At 39.8% G+C, this 23,549-nt stretch overlaps 1 long non-coding RNA gene across 1 annotated transcript; it reads left to right on the top strand.

Moving 5' to 3' along the window:
• The first annotated feature begins 421 nt into the window (after positions 1 to 421).
• Positions 422 to 23,033, top strand: LOC123478953 (uncharacterized). The gene is made up of 3 exons (XR_006654385.2): positions 422 to 823; positions 11,764 to 12,002; positions 22,443 to 23,033. It is a non-coding gene; the product is annotated as an uncharacterized lncRNA (long non-coding RNA).
• Positions 23,034 to 23,549: the final 516 nt, after the last annotated feature.

Here is a 23,549-nt window from a genome sequence, read left to right as displayed (position 1 = left end):
CCCGCCTCTGCCATACCTACCGGACCTCAGGGACCAACCCACCCCACCAGCCATAAGTAGAAGTCGCCGTCAATCAAATAACACCCACCTGCGCTCCGCCTCGCGAAGCCGAGCCAGAGCTATTCTCTTTTACTATTGGTCTAAAAGGTGGCCAGAGCCCTCAGTCATTTGCTTCCTCGATGTGTCCGTCACTGAAACAATTTCCAAGTCCGTCACACCGGCTTTTTTTAAATGAACGCGCAAAAGGCGGGGACGTATCCGAAAAGCGATTGGCTCGTCTTTGAAAACGGTGAAACCCATTGAGCCTGGGGAGATCCTTACAGTTCTACGAGGACCATGCCTCTCTGTTTTTGACCTCTAAGCCTTGGGTAAAACAAGCGTCATTTAGGAGCCAACGGGCTGTCCAGATATAGGTGTGGAGGCCTAGTCCCACCCGGAATTGCGGTTGGTTGGTTGCTGATTGGCTAACAAAGTCTGCTAGGCCCTCATTGGAGCTTACAATAGCCTTTCTTAGGCGCAGAGTCGGGAAGGGAAGGCGCAGACGAGGACAACGAGAGGTCTGGGAGTGGCGGTTGTTTTGCTTCAGCCAGCGGGTGTGGCGCACGCGAGAGAGGGAAACTCGGGAGGCCGGGCTCTGGGGGAGGTGTTGCGGAGAGGGGAAAAGCCCGGATGTGCCCTAACAATGAAATCATCACGGACCAATCAGAGCAGTTGAGCTGGGATACCTGCTTGACCTGTCCACAGAAAGGGAAAAGAATCGAGTTAATGAGCGGGAAATTGGAGTATCCGGGGAGGCCAAAAACTGCGTGAGAAAATGGGATAGGTGAGCCCTTCGGGAGAATTCTGTGCCGTTAGGGGTAATTTTTATTTCTTATAGGCCCACACTGTCTGGCATTTAGCCCTTGCCATTTCCGTGTTTAGTTTCTCAGCCAACATTCATTTTAAAAACCTTCATCCTAGTCTTCGATATTCACTGGTTCATTCCACAGTTATTTAGCGTCTGTAATTTGCCAGGCACAGTACGTAGAGCTAGAGATACAAAAGTAAATTAGGCAATCCCAATACAAGATGATAGGTGCTATAATTGAAACGTGCAAGGGATGGTGATGACATAAAGGATCATCCCTGTGGATAGGTTTACCGAGGAAGGCTTCACACAGACACGAGTTTAAATTAATGACTCATAAGCAAGCAAAAGAACTGGACATGATTCCTCCAGCAATCGAGTTAAACTTAAAGATACTGCTAGGCTAATAACCCCCCTGAAAAGAAACAAAACTAAAGTGTAATGAAGACTTTCTAATAGTTTAAGATACTGTTTTGTTTTGTTCTTAATGAAAATGCCCTGAAAGGATTTTGAACCTTACTCATTCTTTTGTGTAAATTGGTTTGGGCAGACAATTTAAGCTAAGACCCAGGAGAGTGCCATTCAGCTTAGGGGATGTGGATGTTTTGGAGAGAAGGGCAAATATAGGAAGAGGACAGTTGCCTGGGCCATGGTGAGGATGGCAGAAATAAAGTCTTAAATAGAATTCAGATTTTCTGGTCTACTCAAGTTTATATAAGGATAGTGTTTCTAATAGCATGATAGCTAAACCACCAGCATTAGAATCACCTGGGTCCACCCACACCTATAATATTAGGGACTCTGGGAACACGATTTAGAAAGGTGGGTTTTAAATAATTCCCCAGGTGCTTTTTATGTAGACCAATTGATTGAGACCCTCTAGCATAGGTAATGAGGGTGCCATAACTAAAATTCTTGCCCCCACTACTGCATGTTGGAAAGGAAAATAAGAAGAAAAAAAAGTCCCATTTAGATTGTATCTTTCCCTTGTCCTCTCTATTATGACTACAGGATCATACATTTCTCAGGAAATATTTCCTAAATGATATATTGAATAAAATGTCTTCAATTACACTCCTTTGCCTGACACACTGTAGAAGGGAAAGAGAGTTTTAGACTCTAGCTTCCAAAATAGGAATCTAAAGATCATAAAATCAGAGACATCTGGGGACCCTTGACTTGAGAATCCAAGCAACTTTGGAAGGGCATCAGAGAAGCTTCTTGGTCTCCTTGATTTCCTTTCCACTTTCCCTTCGCTGATCCCAAAACTAACACACAAGCACAGTCATTTAGGTGGGCTAATGATTGTGTTACTGGGAGAGACCTGTTTCTTCTTGCCGATGTTCTCATGGAAGAAAACAGGCCGTGTCAAGGTGTGGATGGTGGTGGTGGGGAAGGCATAGGTTCAGGGCAAAGCAGAGAAAGTGTAGAGAGAGGCCAGGTGGCCAAAGAGAGTGAGTCCTTTGTTCTGAGTTATACAGTAGGCGGGATGGTGGGGGGTGGGGGGTGGTGTGAGGGGGTTACATATTGACAGGTAAAGATGGTGCCAGCTTTGAGGGGCGGGGGGCGTGAATACCCAAAGATGTTAATGGGCTTTTTCCTTTGGGCACTGTGAGCCATTCCCAGCCTTTGAGGCCTTGGGATGAAAGCACAGTTTCAAATGCTTTCTTTCCCAGACAGTGGAAATAATACACAGAATTTCAGGGGCTTCCCTCCTTCCTGCCTTCATTTCCCCTCTGGCTGCTCATTCTACCATAACATTTGCACATCATTCTTTCAATTGTTAAACATAAAAATATTGAATAATGTCCCATATTAGAATGTAACAGGGATCAAAACAGGTATTTAGATTAACTTCGTTGTATGCTTTATTCGATTAGAACACTAAACACTAAGGCCCAAAAGATTCACAACTTTAAAAGGAAAATTAGTATGTGCCATCATAAATACAGGGCTGGGCAAAAGTAGGTTTACAGTTGTAGGTTTACAGTTGTATGGAAAAGGACACGCAGGTTATGATAATTACAATAACTGCATTAACTCAAAAGCATATCACAACAGCACAGTAAACCCACTTTTGCCCACCTCTGTATATGTATTATAAACATTGAACAACATCATAGTGGGCTCTGCTACTAACCAGATGTGTGACTTAGGCTAGTAACTAAGTTATCTGAGCCTCTAGTTTGTTGTTCTACAAAATGTGTAACTAAAATGGGAAGAGTACTAAATGTAATGTAGAAAAGTTCTGATTTTGCCAATGTTGGCTACAGTACTCTGATGTTCTTTGTAAAATAAGATACCAAATATCGATTTTCTCCAAACAAGTTTGAGTGCCCCAGTTTTGCTGGCACACTAAGCCCACACACTGAGTCACTAGTAAGCCAGTGCTGCCCACTTCACACAATTATTTCAAAGATTAAATGGGATATGGTATATAATACGGGGCCTGTCACAGTTGAATTGGAATCTAAGAAATTTCATTTATTCAGCCAGCATATTTATGTGCCTGTTATATGCAGGTTTCTATGCTCTCTCTAATGAGGAGTTTCAGTGCCAAATTGTACCGGGGTCCAGAATTTGGGGTGTTCTGGAATAGAGGATCATAGGCCTGGCTGGGGGAAGGAACACATGGAACAGGGCCATAGTTATTTTGCAGGCCAGCTTCAGACCCGATGTGCAAAAACAGTTATTTTGTATGTCAATTAACAGCAACTAGTCTTCCAGCCTGAATGGAGCCAGAAGGTATGCATAACTTTGACCCATGATGTAACTGGGAGGCAGCTCCCCCTGGTTATAGCGCCTGCGTGAGAGCTTGGAGATGGTTTGCTCCACGGCCACAGGGCCAGGCCTGCCCGGACTTACTGTGGCAGCCCAGAGAGGCTGAAAACGGAGGGAGTGCTAGCAGGTGCAGCCAGCTGTGGGAGGATTCAGAAATGGGGTTACGGAGGAGGTACCAGGCTGGGATTTAAACTAAAGGTGGGCCGCCATTTGGCGCACAGACTTTATTCGGAGGACAATTCGAGACCACACAGGAAGGAAAGGGGTGAAAAGACTCACTGGTGCGTTGGAGGAGGTGCCACATGGTTTTTTTGGATTAAGAACTGGCGGACCTGGCAGCAACACACCTAATGGTACTGGGGACTGCGGGAGGGCCTGCCTCACCCAGGACAGATTACTGGGAATCCCGCTGAGCTAGGGACTTGTATTTCTTTTCCTTGAGATGCCGCACCCCTGACTGGCCTGACTGGGGAAAGGGGGGAAGGAAGGACTGTGTGTGTTTGTGGGTGTTTTAAGGGACTTTGGGATTTTAACGGCGGCATTCTGAGATTACTCTAAACCTGTATAACTTTTGAATAAATAGTTCCTTTCCTTTTCACCAAACTCTGGCATTGAGAGGCACAGTTCGTTTCAGTGGCAGGCAGAGGAGCCTAGAACAGAGGGACCCCAGGGAAGGGGGCTTGTTTTGGTAACAGTATTTGCCCCCACCCCAGGGGTCCATTCTGTAACTGTTACAGAATAACAAAAGAGTAACAAAATAACTGTTACAGTGTAACAAAACTTGAAGTAGTCTGATTTGAGTAGATCTATCCATTCCCTTTTTAACCACTGCAAATGTTCCACTAATAAGCCTGTTTTCTTCATTAAAAAAAATTCAGCATTAAAAAAACCCCTACCAGTTCTACTCTACAAATATTTATTAAGCATTCACTGTGAATCAGGTACTATGGTAGATGAGAGGCACTACTGCCTTTGAAATTACCTGTGATATTGTGATATAATAACAAATATATATTTCATTTTCATCCCTGGTTCCTGACCCAGAGCTCATAAAACCCTTGTAGTTCCTTAAGTGATAGGGGTAAGAGGAACATCTTTTGCTATTCATAATAAGCCCACTTGAACTGTACCTGAATTTATGCTAATGAGGTAACTTGGAGGATGGGGGCTGATTGCCAGAGGAATCAGCCATCTAATGAGAGGGTTAGAACTTTCAGCCCCATCCTGGACTTCTGGAGAGAGAGGAGAAGGGCTGGAAATGAACCTAATCACCAATCACTAATAATGTAATCAATCATGCCGACTTAATGAAGCCTCCGTAAAAACCCGAAATGACTGGGTGTGGAGGGCTCCTGGTTTGGTGAACACGTGGAGGTGCTGGCTGGGGGGTGAGCCCAGAGAGGGAATGGAAGCTCCAAGCCCCTCCAAACCTATGTATCTCTTCCATTTGGTTGTTCCTAAGTTGTACCCCAGCAATAGTAAGTGAAGTGCTTTCCTGAGTTCTGTGAGCTGTTCCAGCAAATCGGTGAACTAAAGGATGGGTTTGTGGTAACCCCCGATTTATAGCTACATGGTCAGAAGTGCAGATCACACAGCCTAGGACTTGTGATTGGCTTCTGAAGTTGGGGGTAGCCCAGTGGGACGGAGCCTTCATACTTGTGGGGGCTGTGCTAACTCCAGGCAGTATCGGATTTGTTTAATGTGAGGAAAACAACCCACAGGTTGTTTTTAGAAGTGTTACGGACATAGTAGGAAACAAGTTTTCCCTTTATTGACCATTACTACTTTCTTAGAGATGATCGACCCTGACTTTCATGAAACCACACATAGCTTCTCGTTAAAGGGTTTCTCAAACATTTCCAGAGGAGGTCTCCTTAGCACTGAGGCCCTTTCATCCCTGGGTGCCTGGGGATTTAGCAAGAATTAGGCCATGTGTGCTAAAAATTATCTTTAAAACCCATAAGCATTTTGCCCTCTGCTCCATTTTAAATACTCATGTCAATATTTAAATATTGCTTAAAATTCTTATCACCGTGAGGGGGAAAGTCTTTTGTAAAAAACTGTGTCATGTGACTTAGAAATATATTTGGCTACAACTCACAGCAAACCTAAATGTTGGCTTAAATCATTGGAGGGTGTGGGATGGCATTTTCTTACATAACAAGTAACACATTAGAAGGCCAACAGTGATGTCAGGGTCAGTGCTTTTACAATTATCTTGTTGCCCAAAGATTGCAGGATGTTTACTGCAGCTTCAGATAAAAGTCCAAGTTGAAACAGTAAGGTGTGAAGGAATCATATGAACACCCCTAGAGCAAGAGAGGCCAGAAAATTAGGGAACTGTGATATTGTGAGTCGTTAACAGTAAAACTTCTTGAACTACCAAGCTATCAGAATCCTCTGGAGAGCTTGTTAAACACAGATTGCTAGGACCTACCCCCTGAGTTTCTGATTCAGTAGGTCTGAGGTAGAGCCTGGAACCTTGCATTTCTCACCAATGCTACTACTGCTTCTGTTGCTGCTGGTCCAGGGCCCACACTTTGAGAACCACTGACTTAGACCAGTCATCATTTAATTGCCTGACATTGGCACTCTTCTACCCAGAAACATGGCCACATTAGCATTTATAAATACTTTTACATCCTACTTCTGTTTTATTTATGCACAGATGAAAATAAACTCAAGCAATGGCAAAACCAAGAAGTCTTTGCACAACCAGTAGGTTTTCCATGCACCCAGCTCTCTTTTTCCAGAGCCATAAAGACCTCAGACTCTGAGACACCAGGGCTTTTGAGCTTTCTAACTTCCATTAAAATCAAGTAGATCTGTTGCCATAGAGAATGCTTTAACTGGAGTTGATCCTTAATGTCATATAACTCTCACAGCTTGCATCAGTCAGAGTCGGCAAGGAACAAATGGTGCACTTGAGTTAGGAATTCTGAAAACAGTGTAATAAAGGGATTATTTCCAAAGATGCAGACAGGGTAGAGATAAGTCATAAGGTCTAATCCGTTTGGGTTAGTAAAAGGGAGGTATATTATTACCCCTGTGGCTAAAGGGATGAGGATTCTGGGTTTGCAGAAATCTAGATGGAGAGGTTATGTGCAGAGGGTCTCATGACCCTGACCCTTGGTGAAGGACATACAGGGATCCCTCACCAAGTAGGGAATAAATACCCAAACATCCAAACCTCACTCTGCTCTCTCCCTTTGACCTCCTGTGAGTGCCCATTGGCCAAACCCTACTGGGGCCTGTTGATGTTGTTCACATAGGTCATCCATTATCTGTAGAGATGAAGGGACAGCCGGAGGAACAGAAAGAGCTGTCCATCACACACATATTGGAATTTTTATGCCATTTACTTCTGGTAGTAGAATTATTCTTTCACTGTCATGAAAGTTCAAATCATAAAACAAAGAAGAAAGATATTAGAAGAAATTCCCAAATCAACAGTTCTCAAAGTATCGTCTAACGGTGAGGGTCCACAAGTTCAAAACTAGTTTCACAATGATACCAAGACATTATTTGCCTATTTCACTCTCATTCTTTGTGAGGAAAACAGTGGAGTTTTCCAGAGGCAATATAACACATTGCAAAATCGGGTACAGATTCCAATTTTTCCTTTGAGCCAGAGATTAGAGAGTTTGCAAAAATATAGACAGTGTCCTTCACTACTAATTTTTTAAAAGATTTTATTTACTTATCTTTAGAGAGAGAGGGGAAGGGAGGGAGAAAGACGGGCAGAAACATCAAAGCAAGACAAAAACATCAGTCAGTTGCCTCTTGCACTTACCTCAACCAGCATCTGAACCCACAACCCAGGCATGTGTCCCTGACTGGGAATCGAACCAGTGACACTTCACTTTGTGGGATGATGCCCACCCAACTCAGCAACACCAGTCAGGGCCATCACTAATATTTTTGTTGTTTCAGAAAAGATAGTTATGTTTCACCAAAGAATGCTATTTATAGGAACACATACTGTGTTTTTATTTAATGAATTAATGTATGTTTGTAGGGGTTCTCAATTTTAATTTCTAGTATGTGTTTATAGATATAAGCCACACAAACAGCTCTTTGAATGCTCAAGAATTTGTAAGGACACAGGGATCCTGAGACCAAACCATTTGAGGTCTGCTCTAAATCATACTGCACCTAAAGCTAGCTCCAAAGATAAGCCAGGTTTCCACAGCTTAATGAGCTGGGGAGGAGGAAGATGGGAAGAAAAGAAAGACCTAGAAGATAAAATGCCTGCCTTTCCTTACTTTCTTTTCTTCCCCTTTAACATTTTTATGCCTTTTCTGATTTCCTTTCGCTATTGAATAGTTACTGCATTTTGCTGCTCCAAGTCCAGAACACTTACCCTATTCTGCCTCATTTTTTAATTACTTAGGTAATTTATTGTTCTAACATTCTACCCTCTGTGCAGGACATGTATTTGAGCATGTCTACACACACAAGCACATGTGTGGGCATGCATACACACACGAAGGATGAGAAGTTCTTAACCTGGTGTCCACAGAGCCTAAGGGGATTGAATTCACCGGTTAATGAACTTGAATGGGGAAGAAATTACACATTTTTACTAACCTCTATTGAAATTTAGCATTTCTTTCTTACGAATGCAGACAACAAACCACAGCAGCACCATTGCCAGACTAAAGGGATCCATTGCCTGCACGCATGAAAGCCCAATAAAATACAAACATGAGTCTGCAGCGAAGACAGTAGAGGTTTATTTAAGGAAATGGCACCAAGCCTGGGGTCACAGGTGAGCTAATGCTCTAAGACTGGCTCCCAGATGGTTTGCACTGGGACAGATTATATACAGGAAAAATTACTAATCATAGTGGCTAAGGGAGTTGGGGTTGTGGGCTCAACTGATTGGTTGGGGCCAGGGCAGGAAGTAGTTGACCTTTGAATCAGGTCCTGATGTCAGCCATGGTGTTGTTCTGTCTGGTTTTGTGAAGATGTGTTTCTGCTTTCATGGGCCTAGAGCTGAAACATAAGTGAAGTGGAGATGTTATCTTCAGTTCAACCGAAACCCTGTTTCTGTGGTCAACAGACCAGTTGCTTTGTTCCTAAGGCTGATGCTAACCAGGATCTTATATCCTAAGGCCGTAATGATTAAGGAAGGGAGTGGATAGGCAAGGAAAAGGGAGGCAGGTGAGTCATGGTGCTGTTAGATGGGATGAGGCCAGTATGGATCAAGAGGGAAAAAAAAGGAGAAAAGGTCAACTTTAAAGAAATGAAGTTTTTGCACTTACAGCCCTAGCTGTACCTGACTTTATCACCAACAGAAATTACTGATATTTTCATATCACATTAAAGTTGTTGCAGATCTCTCAAAATTATGATTTACACTCAACACTATTTTGAAATTACAGGAATTGTTGGACTCACTACTAGATTTTGTAAAAGTATTCATAAAGAAGCATATTACATTACTTTCTTTGATGGGTGTCCAACCTTTTCGTGTCTCTGGGCCACACTGGAAGAAGAAGAGTTGTCTTGGGCCACTCATTAAATAAAAAAACACTAATGAAAAATGATGAGCAAAAAAAAAAAAGGTTTAAGTGAATTTACAATTTTGTGTTGGGCCGCATTCATAGCCACCCTGGGCCGCATGTGGCCCACGGGCCGTGGGTTGGACACCCCTCCTTTATGACATATGTGCTTGGTTTTTTTAAGTTTGATGACTTAAAAATCAAACCATTTGATTTCAATATAATTGGTTGCATTTGAGATCTTATTAACTAATTTTATGTGTTTAAAAACATTATTCTGAGTAGGAATCCACAGGATTTACCAAAGGAACCTTTTTTGGGGAAAAAAAAGTTACGGGTGTTACCAGACAGGGGCCTGGCCCTGAGAGGGTCCACCGAGGGCCATCTGTACTGTGTGGGCTCTTGACTTTGTGCAGGAAAGATTTCACAACACAAATCCAGGTGACTATGAGGATACATTTCTTAAAGCTGGGGACAATGAAACAAGGAAAGAATCAGCATAGAAGAAGCCACAGGAGAGCCTAGGCTGGGCTGCCTTAGCTTACAGAGAACTCAGAGAAAGGGGGCTTAGGGACAAGTTCAGGGAATCAGCCTGGGACAAGCTGCCAGCTGCTCATTGCCTCAGAGTTTAGGAGACACTTGCCTGTGAAGAAAGAAGTGGGGGGGGGGGGGAGAAGGAAAAGGAAATGGAGCAGGCAGCACACACTGGGCCCTTTGTTTTGAGGTTTTATCTAGTTGTGGCAAGAATCTTAGGGGAGGTCTCGGGAGGGTTTCAGCAGAATATTCATCAGTCCTCCAGGTGTGCCCTTTCAGGGTTGTGGTGCCCACTGACTGGTCAGTGGCAGGGCAGGGGGTTTTTAGTCATTGCAGTGGGTCTGGCATCACCCACCTAGTTTTGCTGCTTTTCTGGGCCTGGAGCTGAAACACAACTGAGGCTTTGATGTTATCTCCAGGGAGGAAAGGCCAGGGGAGAAGTTGCCCTGTGGGCCAGGTCCTTGTTTTCCCAGTTTTGCCCCCTTAGAAGCTGAGGGCCTTCCTCCTGGTGACCATCTGCTCCCAGCTACAAATTGCTAACCCACTGTGTTCGGCTCTCTGTCTCAGTTTCCCTATTCCACTCACCAAGGAATTTGCCTAGCTTCACACTACCGTATCTCATGGACAGTGATTTCCAAGTCAGCAAGAACATTATTTCTTTGTTGTGCGTGGTACACAGTAGGTGCTCAATAAGTATTTTTTGAATTGAATTTAGAGGTACTCAAGTAGTTCCCTGGATGTCTTCCCCTTCCTCAGTGCCACCCCACCAAGGCTGGGTGGGCCCATACCCAACTTCCTCCTCAGAGAGGAAGTTGATCAAGCTGTCACCATCCTGCATGCAATCCCCAAAGCCTCGGAGGCCAAAACTGGCTGTCTCAGTGCCAGATGCTCCTTTGTGTTTTAAAGTGTGTGTCACGTACATGAGATGATTGATATTATGGTTATAACCCAGTGGGTGGTATCGGAGACACTCTTCACTTGGAGCCCAACTGCATAAATGCTGCAAAACTACAAAATGTTTAAATAGGTCTGGCTGTGGAAAACACTAATATCAGCCATTTATGTAAGCAGTTTAGCATGTATGTCCAAGTTCATTTACATTATCCATTTGCTTTGTTATATTTTGCTTTCTTTTTACAATAAACTATACATTTCTGCTAACGCTTCAGCTTTTGCTTCTTAGTCGCGTTGCCGTTTGCTTAGGCAATATGGTGGTTTGCACATGCTTCAAAAACCTAAAGGAAACATTGTGCTACTTTTCCCTTATTTTCCTTCCACATCTGCAACCACTCCTTTCCTGTTTACTTGTCTGAAAGTTCTTTTTCTCCTGCAATTAAAGCTAGGCATGAGTGCTGATCTTAAGAATCTAAGCAGACTTTCAAGATGAAGCAGACATCAAACAGATGAACACAAGAGTAAAGCCACAGGTTGATTATTCTAAGAACATGAGTTCAGGGAAATAGCTGTAAGAATATTCTCAAATGAAAAATTTATGGTGAAAGGGACATGCAGGACTTGAGTGCCATTAGTTTAAAAGGTTTCGTAATAAGGCCCACATTTAACATCCTTTAGATACAGGCCTTACATTTCTGGCCAATAGTAGGCATCCCAGCAGTCAGATAACAGATCTAGAAGCAGGTATTTTATCAGACCTGGCCACAGAAAGATTGGAGACTAGGGTTGAGAAATTCAGGCTCTGAAGCCAAGTAGAAATGGTGAAGGGAGAGGAAGCCGGAGACTCCTGTAAGAGCCAGCACAGACCAGCAGCAGAAATGGCTGAAAACTAAACCAGTGAGAAGCCAAATTAAGGCCTTTTTCTATCCTCCCTGCTTATTACCAGAACTTATCTCAAAGTGTGGAAGTGGGTTCAAACCTTACACAAGGGCAGAGGGGCTGGGGAAGCAAGGACAGGAAGCTCTTTGATAGAGTTTCCAAAGTTTCTGTGGTTGGTTTTCATTTTGTTTTTTAAAAAGTTTTACTAGGGAAATGTTCAGACTCTTGCAAAAATAGACAGCAATATTATATAATGAAACCCATGTACCTATCACACAGCTTAAATCATTCTCCACCATCCGTTCCCTCAATTTTTTGAAGGTTCAGTGTCCAGCCCTCTGATTTCTATACCACCTTCTTCAGCAATGTGCCCACTTCTCATGACTGCAGCCTCTGGGCCGCACATGTGGAGCACCAGCCCCTCCCTCGGCTGGATCCTCAGCTGCCTTCTGGATCTGTCCGTCCCAAGATGCCACGGGACTTCAGGCTGTAGCAGACACTGTTGGTTGCCTTCCTAGCGGCCTCCCTGCTCTAGAACCTCACTCAGCTGATACACGGGGGTAAGTTTAGTTACTCTCCAGTCTGAGACATGAATCTTGATTAGTCTAAACTGTCCATGATAATTTCATTCCCCCTTTTAGGTGATTGATTTAGGAATGTGCGAGTAATGCAATCAGGCTAATGATACTTGAGGGGAAATATGCAGGAAGTAGGGGGATTCAAAGAGTTTTTCTTACTCTTATAAAGTAATGTGAGAAAGGTAGTCCCTTTCTTGGAGCCACCCGACCTGCAGTTGTATCTCAGTGATGCCACGCACTGGCAAGGTGACACTAAGAAAGTTACTTACCTCCCCTGCACCTCAGTTTTCATATCTGTAAGATATGGAAACAAAGGTGCTTCAGGACTTCTCAGAGCCTTCAATCTGCTGCTTCTACGCATTAAGCACAAAGAGGGGACTCTACTTCTCAGTGCTACTCAAGCTTAATTGCCTAGAAAGGCAACTGTTCTCCAGTCAGCATTTCCTGGCATTCCACAGAACATAGCTAGGGAAATAATAGGGCAATATATTTTTAAATGAGCACAATATCGTTAGCTGACAAGTGAAATTATAGTTGGATAGAAATCAGTGTTAGTTGGATTCTCTTAAAAATATAAAGGCAGCAATACTGAAATTGGAACTCCCTCCCACCTTTATATGGGACTGAACCCACATTCCACAAATATCCCAAGGCCTCGGTAAGTTAACTTGGATATTATATACGTAAATGCCTATAGAAGTCAGGAAGTAAATGAGTAAGGAAGGTAAGTATAAAAAAAACACACAGTGCTAGCATGATATTAAATGGTAATTAATCCTCAATATCAAAGACAGGAGTAACAGTTAAAGAGCCTGCTGATTCACCACTTTGTCCGAATAGTAAATATAGACCCAGTGGGGCAAAAGCATTCCTCCCTCTCCCAAAGTAACCTCACATCTGGATTTTTACATAAATTTCCCAGCTTTTCTATATTAAGAATTAATTCAATTAATTAATTTTTTTTTAAAAAGATGCACAGGCCAAACACACTGCTGGGTTGCCTGATTTAGACCAACCAGCCTATCAATAGCATCTTTTAAGGTCCATCCTTGTAACTGTATGAGCAGTTGTAAAGTCAGATTACATGGAACAGTGAGCAATCACTCATTCTAAATTTTTGTAAGGTAACCTGTCCCCTAAACAAAGAATTTCCTGGAGTTTAGGTATCTTAAAGTGAATAATAAAGACATTTTACCATTTTTCCCATCATATGCATATAGCAAATAGTTAATATTTGTATATTTTATATTGTCATGTAACATATGAGGTCTGCCCAGAAGGTATCTGTCCATGTACTATGAAAAATAGAGACATTTATTGAAGAAGATAGAAGATCCAAGAAACATTGTACATGGGACAATGATGCCTTAGTTCCCTACAAAGTAGGCACCTTGGGACCTCACACAGTTCTCCCAATCACCATCAACCACCCTGTCATATTTTCCTGAATCTCATCAATGGCCTGAAATCTCTTCCCTTTCAAAGGTGATTTTAGTTTTGAGAAAAGCCAGAAGTCACAGGGCGCCAAATCTGGGCTGTAGTGGGGCTGAGTCACCGGGTTGATTTGATGCTTCACCAAAAAGCTCTGCACGAGATGTGATGCATGAGTGGGTGTGTTGTTGTGAAGAAGCTGCCAATCATCAGTTGCCCATAGCTGCGGCCTTCTGAATTATCTGAATAGTTTCCACAGAGGAATGTTCAGTCTTAACACAAAATTGGAGGCAGATTCATTGCTCTACTCAGTTATTTTGATAGCAACAGCCACAAAGTACGCATGCTCATTCAAAGGCATCTACCACCCCCACTGACTAGTACAGTGAAGTCGTCATTGTTAACACATGTGTATTCCAGTCCACTCTCCTTGGATGCCAGATTATATCGATGTTGCACAAACCATTCTCGTTATATTAACAATGGTTGGACTTTTTCTGGACAGACCTCATATATGCAAACATAAAATTGCAATTTAACAGTTTTAAACAGTCATTGCTCAGAAAAATTGAGCCATTTTTTGCACCCGAAGTATTATCACATTGTCAATTCTAACCATGAGTGCAGCAAGTAATTCTTACATTACTTCAATGGGTTGTTTTTTTAAATGGTTGACCATTAAAATAAACCTTTTAGAAAAATTCTTTTATCAGAGTGTCATGACTATTTTGCTTCTCAGATAAACAATTTTATATTCTATTGAATAATGTAAACAGATGTATTTTTAATAGATCATAGTATTTGTTAAATTTACTGTGTATAATTCAGACCACTGTTTTGTCCAAAAAAATAGAAGGCTTGGGCTTTTATTAATGGCAAGTAATTAGAATAGAGCATCTGGTCTCAAACTTTTTTTTTTTTTTTTTTTGCCAATAACAGATTTAGGCAGGACAGAAAACTCTAGAAAAATCTACACCCTATATTTGCTTTCCTATGTACTCACCCTCATTTTCTAATGGAAAAAGAGTTGGGGATAGCAATGAAGTGTCACTAAGGAAAAACTTGGGGAGATTATGTATGCATCTATTTTTGCAGTTCTAGTACGGCTGATTTATTGTTTGAACAATGTCTATATATCCTAATCTGTAAATATTGAAAATTCCACACTAAAACACTATTGATGCAACAACTATATACTATCACATATACATAGTTAATCAAAACCCCAGAGCAAACTGATAATCATAAAGCTTAACTGAGCATGGAATGTAAGGATAGCAACTTAAAAAAGAACCATAACCAACCTAAAACAATATTCATAAAGCACTCTGAAATAGAAGTGTCCTTCCTGAAAATTATGGGATTTTCTACCAACCCTATATGCACATTTGCTATAGAGCTTTGCCCTGTCTTCCTAGAATACTGAATACCAGAACTTTGTTATCCTTAATAACTCAGTAGGTTTGAAGTAGGTTTTAGTTTTATGTGAAAATGAGTGCCTATGGAATTGGCTGAGATGTTTAAGAACTAAAGACTGTAGTTGGGAGAATGACTTCAAAGAGGTCATGGCCTGCGTAGATTAGTACAATGTAGAAAGGGATCATTTGCTTATCTCCCTCATAAACTGGAGGCCCTTGTAGAGGGGCCCAGCTTAGCCTTCACATCAGGACTATTTTATTAGCTGACACTAGTTACTTTCTACCATATTTGTCCAGACCACCATATCCTCACACCTGTAGGACCTAATACCCACTAACAATCAAAGTTCCCGCCCCTATATTAGTAGCTAGCAGTTTAAGGTCTTTTCACCTGCAGTCGTGCTTAAAAGTAATCAAGGCAACCCGAGTTATTTCCAATATTTCAACAACCTAAAGGAAGTTATGCATTCACTTGTAATACAGTTGCATTGAACACTTCTTACTTTCAGTCTGGACTTATACCAATTCAGTGAAGAAATACCAGTTATCTCTTAGTGATCTGAAGTATAGAATGACAGTTTTATGTCTTTGATTTACAAAACATACTCAAGTCATCCTCACTTCCATGTCTTTGCTCAGTTTGATCCTTTCAACAGTAATTTTTTTTATTCCTGTTCAAATTCTCCCCATTTTTAAAGGATAGACTCAAGACCGCACTTACTATAGTCCTCAGAGATCTCCCATTAGTCAAATTCCCCACCACTTGTTGATTATTTCGTTATTCTGATTTTTCAACATGTGCTAATCCTAATTGCAAACACTGGATCCTTGTCTTCTACATCACTTTTGGGTCAGCAATGCACAAATGGAATGTTCTCAACTGGGTAGGTACTCAACAAATGAATGACACTCACCTTTTGAAAGTAACTGAGGTGAGTTTGTAGGACAGTTGATAGAAGTTTGTCTATTTAATTTACATAATTTGTAGTATCCTTAAAAAAAACCTGAGGATAAGTGAAGCTTACAGACTAGGTTTTTATCTCCCCAGACTCCTATGAACATGTTTATATGTGGAGAGAAATTAAGAGAAAATTACAGTGCAGATCTGTATACTCTCCACCTAGATCTAACAATTATTATCATTTTACTGCGTTTATTTCATCACTCTCCAATGATCTATCTGTACATAATTTTATATTGTTGATGAGTCATTTAAAAACAAGTTGCAGATATCATAACACTTAACCCTTAAATACTTCAGTATACGTGCCCAAGAAAAGGAGGCTTCTCCTACATAACTATAATACTTATCATATCAAATAAAATCAATAATTAATTCAAAAATGTCATCCAATATCCAATTCTTTTTCAATTTGCCCCCAAATTTCCCAAGAATATCTCTTATATCTGTCTTTTTCCTAACCAGGATTCAAAAAAGTTTTACACATCTTATTTGGTTGCTTTATTTTGTAGGAAAAAGTTTTCCATATTTGAAGGTACCATGTCTTGGACTTCATCAATCTATTTACATGATTTTAATCCAAAATAGTCCCTCTTCTTTTTTTGAGATTGATTTTTTAAAGAGGTAGGCAGGTGTACAAACAGTTTTAATAATGTTAAATAACTCTATAGGAAAAATATTTTTCAGTTTTGTTTACAAAAAAAGAAACTCCTGGGATTCCAAAATTTTGAAATTTAACCCAATCACCAGTGGATATAGTTCCAAATAAGATAGCCACTGAAAGGAGAAGAGAAAAGTGTGAGTTTCCAAGATAATAAATGGGTTCCAGCAATCACGAGCTAGGATGCCTTAAGCAAGTTATTTAGCTGCTGTGAGGGTGATTTTCTGCTGCAAAAGAAGGAGATCATACCTACTTTGTACAGTAAGGATTACTGTGAGATAGTTATGTGATTGCTTAGCATAGCACAAAAGCTTAATAAATACTGGTTTTCCCCCCATAACCCCTAATTTTTGTCTAAGAATGGGGTATTTACAGATTGGTATATTTCCCAAGTATGCTTCTTTTTTTGCCAAGTCAATTGCAAAACAAAGTACAAACTGAAGTTTTACAATACATTTTAGCTTGCTTTGCTTTTGGGTTGTGTTGTGAAAGTACACCTGTGAGCCTTCATTTTGAGTTTATTATGTAAAATGATTTCTAAAGGCACCTCTAAAAGTACTTTAAGACAAAATCGTTACTATTTTAAATTAACAGTTCCACCTAAATGTGTTTTTAGTTTTCTTTAGTTTATATTTCTACCAACATTATATCTCTAAAACATAACATTTAAAAAATAATAGAGTATAATTTCAAATTACTTGGATGAGGAATGGACACAGCTCTAACAGAACTACTTTTAAAATTAAAGAGATACAATTTGAACAACGCTTTACTCTCTTACTAGTTTTCTTATTAATGAATTAACAAATCCTTCATATGTGTTCATTCAAAAAATAGATATAGTACATACAATTATAATTTCCTAAAAAAAAAATTAAAAGAAAAGCTAATTATCTTTGAAGTAAAAGATCAAGTAAGTCACCAAAGATTAAAAGATGATTATCCTTATAGACCACATGTTAGAACACAAAACAAGTTTCAATAAATTTAAGACTGTAACCACATCAAGCATCTTATCTGACCATAATGGTAAGAAACTAGAAATCAATCACAAGAAAAAATCTAAAAAATACACAAAGGCACTGAGGCTAAATAACATGTTACAAAACTATGAATGGGCTAACAATGAGATCAAGAAAGAAATCAAAAGATACCTTGAAACAAATGAAAATGAGAACACAACAACCCCAAATCTCTGGGACACAGAGAAAGCAGTCCTAAGGGTGAAATAGCATTATAGGGCTATCTCAAGAAATAAGAAAAATCTCAAATAAATAATATAACTTTAAAATAAAGGAACTAGAAAAAGAATTACAAAGCCCAAAGTGAGTAGAAGAAAGGAAATAATAAAGATCAAAGCAGAAATAAATGAAATTGGTGTAAAAAATACAAAAGATTGATGAAGCCAAGCGCTTGTTCTTTGAAAAGATAAACAATATTGAAAAACCTTTAACTAGACTCATCAAGAAAAAAGAGAGAGGGTCCCAAATAAAAAAAATCAGAAATGAAAGAGTAGAGGTAAAAACGGACACCAAAGAAATACAAAGGATTGTGAGACAATATTACCAACAACTACATGCCAACACACGGGACAACATGGACAAAATGGATAAATTCCTAACACCATACATCTTCCAAAACTGAATCAGGAAGAATCAGAGCATGTGGACAGACAGATTACAGCTAGTAAAACTGAAGCAATAATTTTTAAAAACTCCCGAGAAACAAAAGTCCTGGACCAAATGGCTTCACAGGTGAATTTTAACAAAAATTCAGAGAATACCTATCCTTTTCAAACAATTCCAAAGTTCAAAAAGATACCAATGAACTCACAGAATTAGAACAAATATTCCAAAAGTTTATGAAAGCACAGAAGACCCTGAATAGCCACAGCAACCTTGAGAAAGAAACAAAGGCAGAAGAATCATGCTACCTAATGTCAAAGTATACTACAAGGCCATAGTAATCAAAACAGCATGGTACTGGCATAAAAATAGATACATAATCAATGGAATGGAATAAAGAGCCCAGAAATAAACCCATGGCTTTATGGTCAATTAATATTTGACAAAGAAGGCAAAAACATAAATGGAGTAAAGATAGTCTATTCAATAAATAATGTTGGGAAAAATGGGACAGATATATGCAAAAAAAAATGAAGCTAGACCACCTTCTTATACCATATGCAAAAATAAACTCAAAGTGGACTAAAGAGTTAAATGTAAGACTCAAAACCATAAAAATCCTAGAAGAAAACATAGGCAGTAAAACCACATGTATTTCTCATAGCAATATTTTTTCTAATATATCACCTTGGACAAGGGAAACAAAAGAAAAAATAAATAATTGGGACTACATTAAACTAAAAAGTTTTTGCACAGCAAAGGAAACCATAAACAAAATGAAAAGACAACTCACTGAATGGAAGAATATATTTCCCAATGACACATCTGATAAGGGATTAATATCCAAAATTCATAAAGAACTCATACAACCCAACACCAAAAAACAACCCAATTAAAAAATGGGCAAAAGACCTGAATAGACACTTCTCCAAAAAGGACATACAGATGGCCAGAGGACATATGAAAAGATGCTCAATGTCACTAGTCATCAGAGAAATGCAAATTAAAACCACAATAAGATACCACACCACACCTATCATCAATAAGTGAACAAGCAACAAGTGCTGGTGAGGATGTGGAGAAAAGGGAGCCCTTGTGCACTGTTGGTGGCAACGCAGATTGGTGCAGCCCCTGTGGAAAGCAGTATGGAATTACCTCAAAAAGTTATAAAAGGAACCACCTTATGACCCATTGATTCCACTTCTGGGAATATATTTGAAGAAACCTGAAACACTAAGTTAAAAGAATCTATCACCCCTTTGGTCATTGAAGCATTATAGACAATCACGAACATTTGGTAGCAGCCCAAGTGTCCATCAGCAAATGAGTGAGTAAAAAAGCAGTGGTACATTTACACAGTGGAATACTACCTGGTATTAATCCACTAAAAATCTAGTGGAATAATGCATTAGAAAATCCACTAATAATCCATTAATAATCCACTAGAAAAAAGAAGAAAATCTTACCCTTTGTAACAGCATGGATGGACCTAGAGAGCACTATGCTAAGTGAAATATGCCAGTTAGAGAAAGATAAGAACCATATTATTTCACTTATATGTGAAATCTAATGAACAAAATTAACTAACAAAATAGGAACAGATTTGCCCTGGAGGGTGTGGCTCAGTTCTGGCCTGGGAACCAAAAGGTCGCCAGTGCAGTTCCTTGTCAGGACACATGCCTGGGCTGCGGGCAAAGTCCCTAGATAGGGGCATGCGAGAGGCAGTCAATCTATGTTTCTCTTGCATATCAATGTTTCCCTCCCTTCCCCTCTCTCTAAAAATAAATGAAATCTTTTTTAAAAATCGAAACAGACTCGTAAATACAGAACAGATTAACAGCTGTCAGTGGAGAAGGGGGTTGTGGGGCTGGGTGAAAAAGGTGAAGGGATTAAACAAAAAAAGAAAAAAGAAAAACTCAGACACAGGCAACAGTACGGTGATTACCAGAAGGAAGGGGGGTAGGAGGAGGTAGAAGAGGGTATGGGGGGATAAGTGGTGATGGAAGGAGACTTGCCTTGGTGTGGTAAATACACAATACGATATACAGATGATGTATGATAGAATTGTACACCTGAAACCTATATAATTTTATTAACCATTGGCACCCCAATAAATTCAATAAAATAATAAAAAATTAAATTAAATTAACTTTTTCAGAGAACTAGTCTTAAAAAGATACCAAATGGATAGAATGCATTATGAAAATTATCTACTTATATTTACATTATATTTGTCACTATACTTGAAGGTTAAATTTGGTACAGTAAATAGCTATAGAGTAAAACAAATAGCCATCTTTTAGAGCATAGTTTTCATTGTCTTATTTTGGTACACAATTGGTCATCAACAAAAATTAAATATAGTTTTCAAACTATGTCATGGTAGTTACTTACCCATGTAGAACAGCTACTTTGGGGGTTTCGTTATCACAAAGTTCACGAAGTCTGTGACAAGGTAACATCAAATAAAGGTCATTATTTATTAATTATACAGGTCAGCTCTAGCATTATAATAATTTCATAACAATGTCATATACAACATATGTATATTTTTGTTTCTTTCTCCCGGCTGTTTTTTTGTGTGTGTATGTATTTCAGAAGACTATATACAAATAGTGTAACAATTTTCTTTTACTGTAACTTCCTAGTATTACCTCTATTTACTTACTGTATAAAATAAAGCATTTTGTGAATTTCTATTGCTACATGAATATGCATGTTTGTTCACCTTTATATAACTGTATTGTGGTTTGTTTGCTATCAATCACCATTACACAGGCCAACATACAATAACCAACTTGAGGTTTCAGACATAATTGTTAATGTTTACTGAGAAATACTTCATCGAGTAGGACAAATAGCTGATTGGCTCTAGGGACTCTAATCTCATTACATCAAGCCGAAGTTAGTGAAAGTAGACTGTGCATTGAAAATGCTACAAGATTATAGAGCAGACAACTTCAATTAAAGCAGTGTGCATTTATAATTTCCCAACATTACAAGAGAACTCACCATCAACTAGAAGCTAGTAGTCAGACATAAGAGAGCTATTTTTAGGCAAATTTCCTACCATTTAGAGATGTGAACCCTTTTCTCCTGTCCTACTGGTTTGCTCACTATGGAAGGCTTTACCCTCCTCTCTCATCTCTGTCCATTACAGACTCAAGGATCTTGCTCTTTCTCTTTCCTGTGCGGTAGAAATGTTTCTGTGCTGTGCAATTTAATACTTAACGACACACTGCTTTGTGCCAATCTCTAATTGTTGTAGGTGTGCTATGTACTCTCTTCTCAACCAGATTGTAGTCCCTGAGGACAGGACCATGTGTCATATTTCTTTGTTAATGCTTTTTTTATGCTAAACAGGGTGGCACTAAGTAATGTCTTACTGCAAAATCTAAAAATAGCTGTTGGTTTCGTACAACTGTGACCAGAGCTCCAAGTAAAATCACTTCATGTCTGTGTGGGATGGAAGGGACAGTCACTGGGTGCTAATGTTTTCAAATTTATTCAGGTCCTCTGACTACAATGGGCATAGATCTACTCAAGCTGGTGTAGCTTAGATAGGTATCTATGATAAGCAGAAAGGATGATTTCACGGAACCCAGCAGCAGACTGGTAATTAAGACGGCGCGGGACTGAACCTGGGAATTGGAATGTCAGAAACCAGTCAGAGTCCTTTTCTAAGAGCCAGCATGGTCTCTCTTTTTTCCATTTTTCCATCTGTCTGCTTGTATCTCACTGTGTGAGTATAGTCATGGCTACTCCAGCATCAACCTTCCATGGTCTTACAAGACCAGTGCCCATGAGTAATTGACCCAGCCTTCAGATTTCATTTCCAAATTTCTGACAGAAAAATACAATTGGCCTGTAAAGGACCAGATAGCAATTCCTGGTCCAATCAGCTATCCTGGATAACAAGGGCCATGTGTTTTAATATCCATTGTCAACAGGGTTGGGGAACAAGCTCTCGAAGAGGAAAGACAGAAGGCAGGCAACCTGATTGATGCAACAACCACAGTTAAAACCTATCGGAAATTGCAACACAAGCTTTCCTGGGTGTCTTCCCAGCTCATAAACCCTTTCCTCTTGAGAATTTTACCCTAATCCAGTGAGGTGGGCCCTAAGAGACACATTTGTACCAAATAACACTGAACCTCTGGCCAGCTAACCAAACCAGGGTGTTAATTCTTTCCAAGGCAAGATAAACTGGTTTTCTCCTGGAAAATTTGATCTGAGGCCAAGAAACTGCCCTAGTTTGGTCAGTAGAGAGGAAAGGCTGTCCACTCAGAGCTGTTTCAGGATCACGCTTCCTTATTCTCTCCCCAGGGAAGTAAAGAGAGCTAGTCTGCTGTGAGAGAAGAATGAAGCAGGTGCCCTTAAAGAAGCAGGACCCTTAAAGAAACAAGGGAGCAAACTCCGCCTGGTTCTCTAGGACTGAATACCTTCAGCTTTTAGAAGCCCATCTACTTTACTGTCCTTGAATTCTGTGAGACATCTCTACATTCTTTTTTGTTTAGGTTAGCTTCAGTTGGTGTCTGTTATTTACAACCTAAATTGCTGTAACTGAGACATCCAGATTAAACGTATTATGAAAGAGTCTTTCCTACACTTGTCCATTGAGACAAGTAAATCATATTGAGGCCAGTATTTTGTTGCCATGAAAAGCTTCTAAATTTATCTTGTTGGACTCGCATATCTGTGTGGCTATACAGTACATCTGTTAGTAACTCACGAGGATAAAATTGTATGGGAGGCCTGTTACCTGATTCTCAGTTGGGTGTTGTATGATTTCTTGAAAGAGAACAATTTATGAAGAAAAATAGGCCTTGAAATTTTTGATCATTCAACATGTCTCTTGTTATAACTGATGCTTGTTACTATTTTCAAAGCACATTTTACACAATTCTCTCATTTGGCATTCACAGGAATCCTCTGAGGAAGTATTATGATGTCATTCTTATTTCATAAATGGAAAAACTGAAGCTCAAAGAAATTTGGAGATTTGTTCAGTATCACTGATCTAGTGAGGATACAATACAGACTCAAAAGCAGTGTTCTTCGTATACTCTGACCCACATTTGGTCTTTGTCTTCTTTTAGCTGTTTTTTTTTTAAAATTTGTTTTGTTTTGTTTTCCCTTTAAAAACTCCCTTTTCTATTGAAGTATAAAATGAGCACAGAAAATTGCACAAATCGTAAGTGTACAGCTCACCGAATTAGCACAAAGCGAGCATACCACGTACCGCCCACGGAGCATGAAACCGGGTATGACCTGCATCCCACACACCCTCCCCCCATCACTCTTCTCTCCCACTCCCGCTCCCAATGACTCCCTTGGCTTTTAACACCACAGATTTGCCTGTTTTCAAACTTTATATCAATCAAATTGTACAGTGTAAATACTTCTGTGTTCAACTTCTTTTACCTGTGTGAG

The sequence above is a fragment of the Desmodus rotundus genome, chromosome 5 (genome assembly GCF_022682495.2).
Source record: "Desmodus rotundus isolate HL8 chromosome 5, HLdesRot8A.1, whole genome shotgun sequence".
Classification (NCBI taxonomy): domain Eukaryota; kingdom Metazoa; phylum Chordata; class Mammalia; order Chiroptera; family Phyllostomidae; genus Desmodus; species Desmodus rotundus.
The sequence above is the reverse complement of the archived record's forward strand: the minus strand, read 5'-3'. Positions and strand labels throughout refer to the sequence as shown.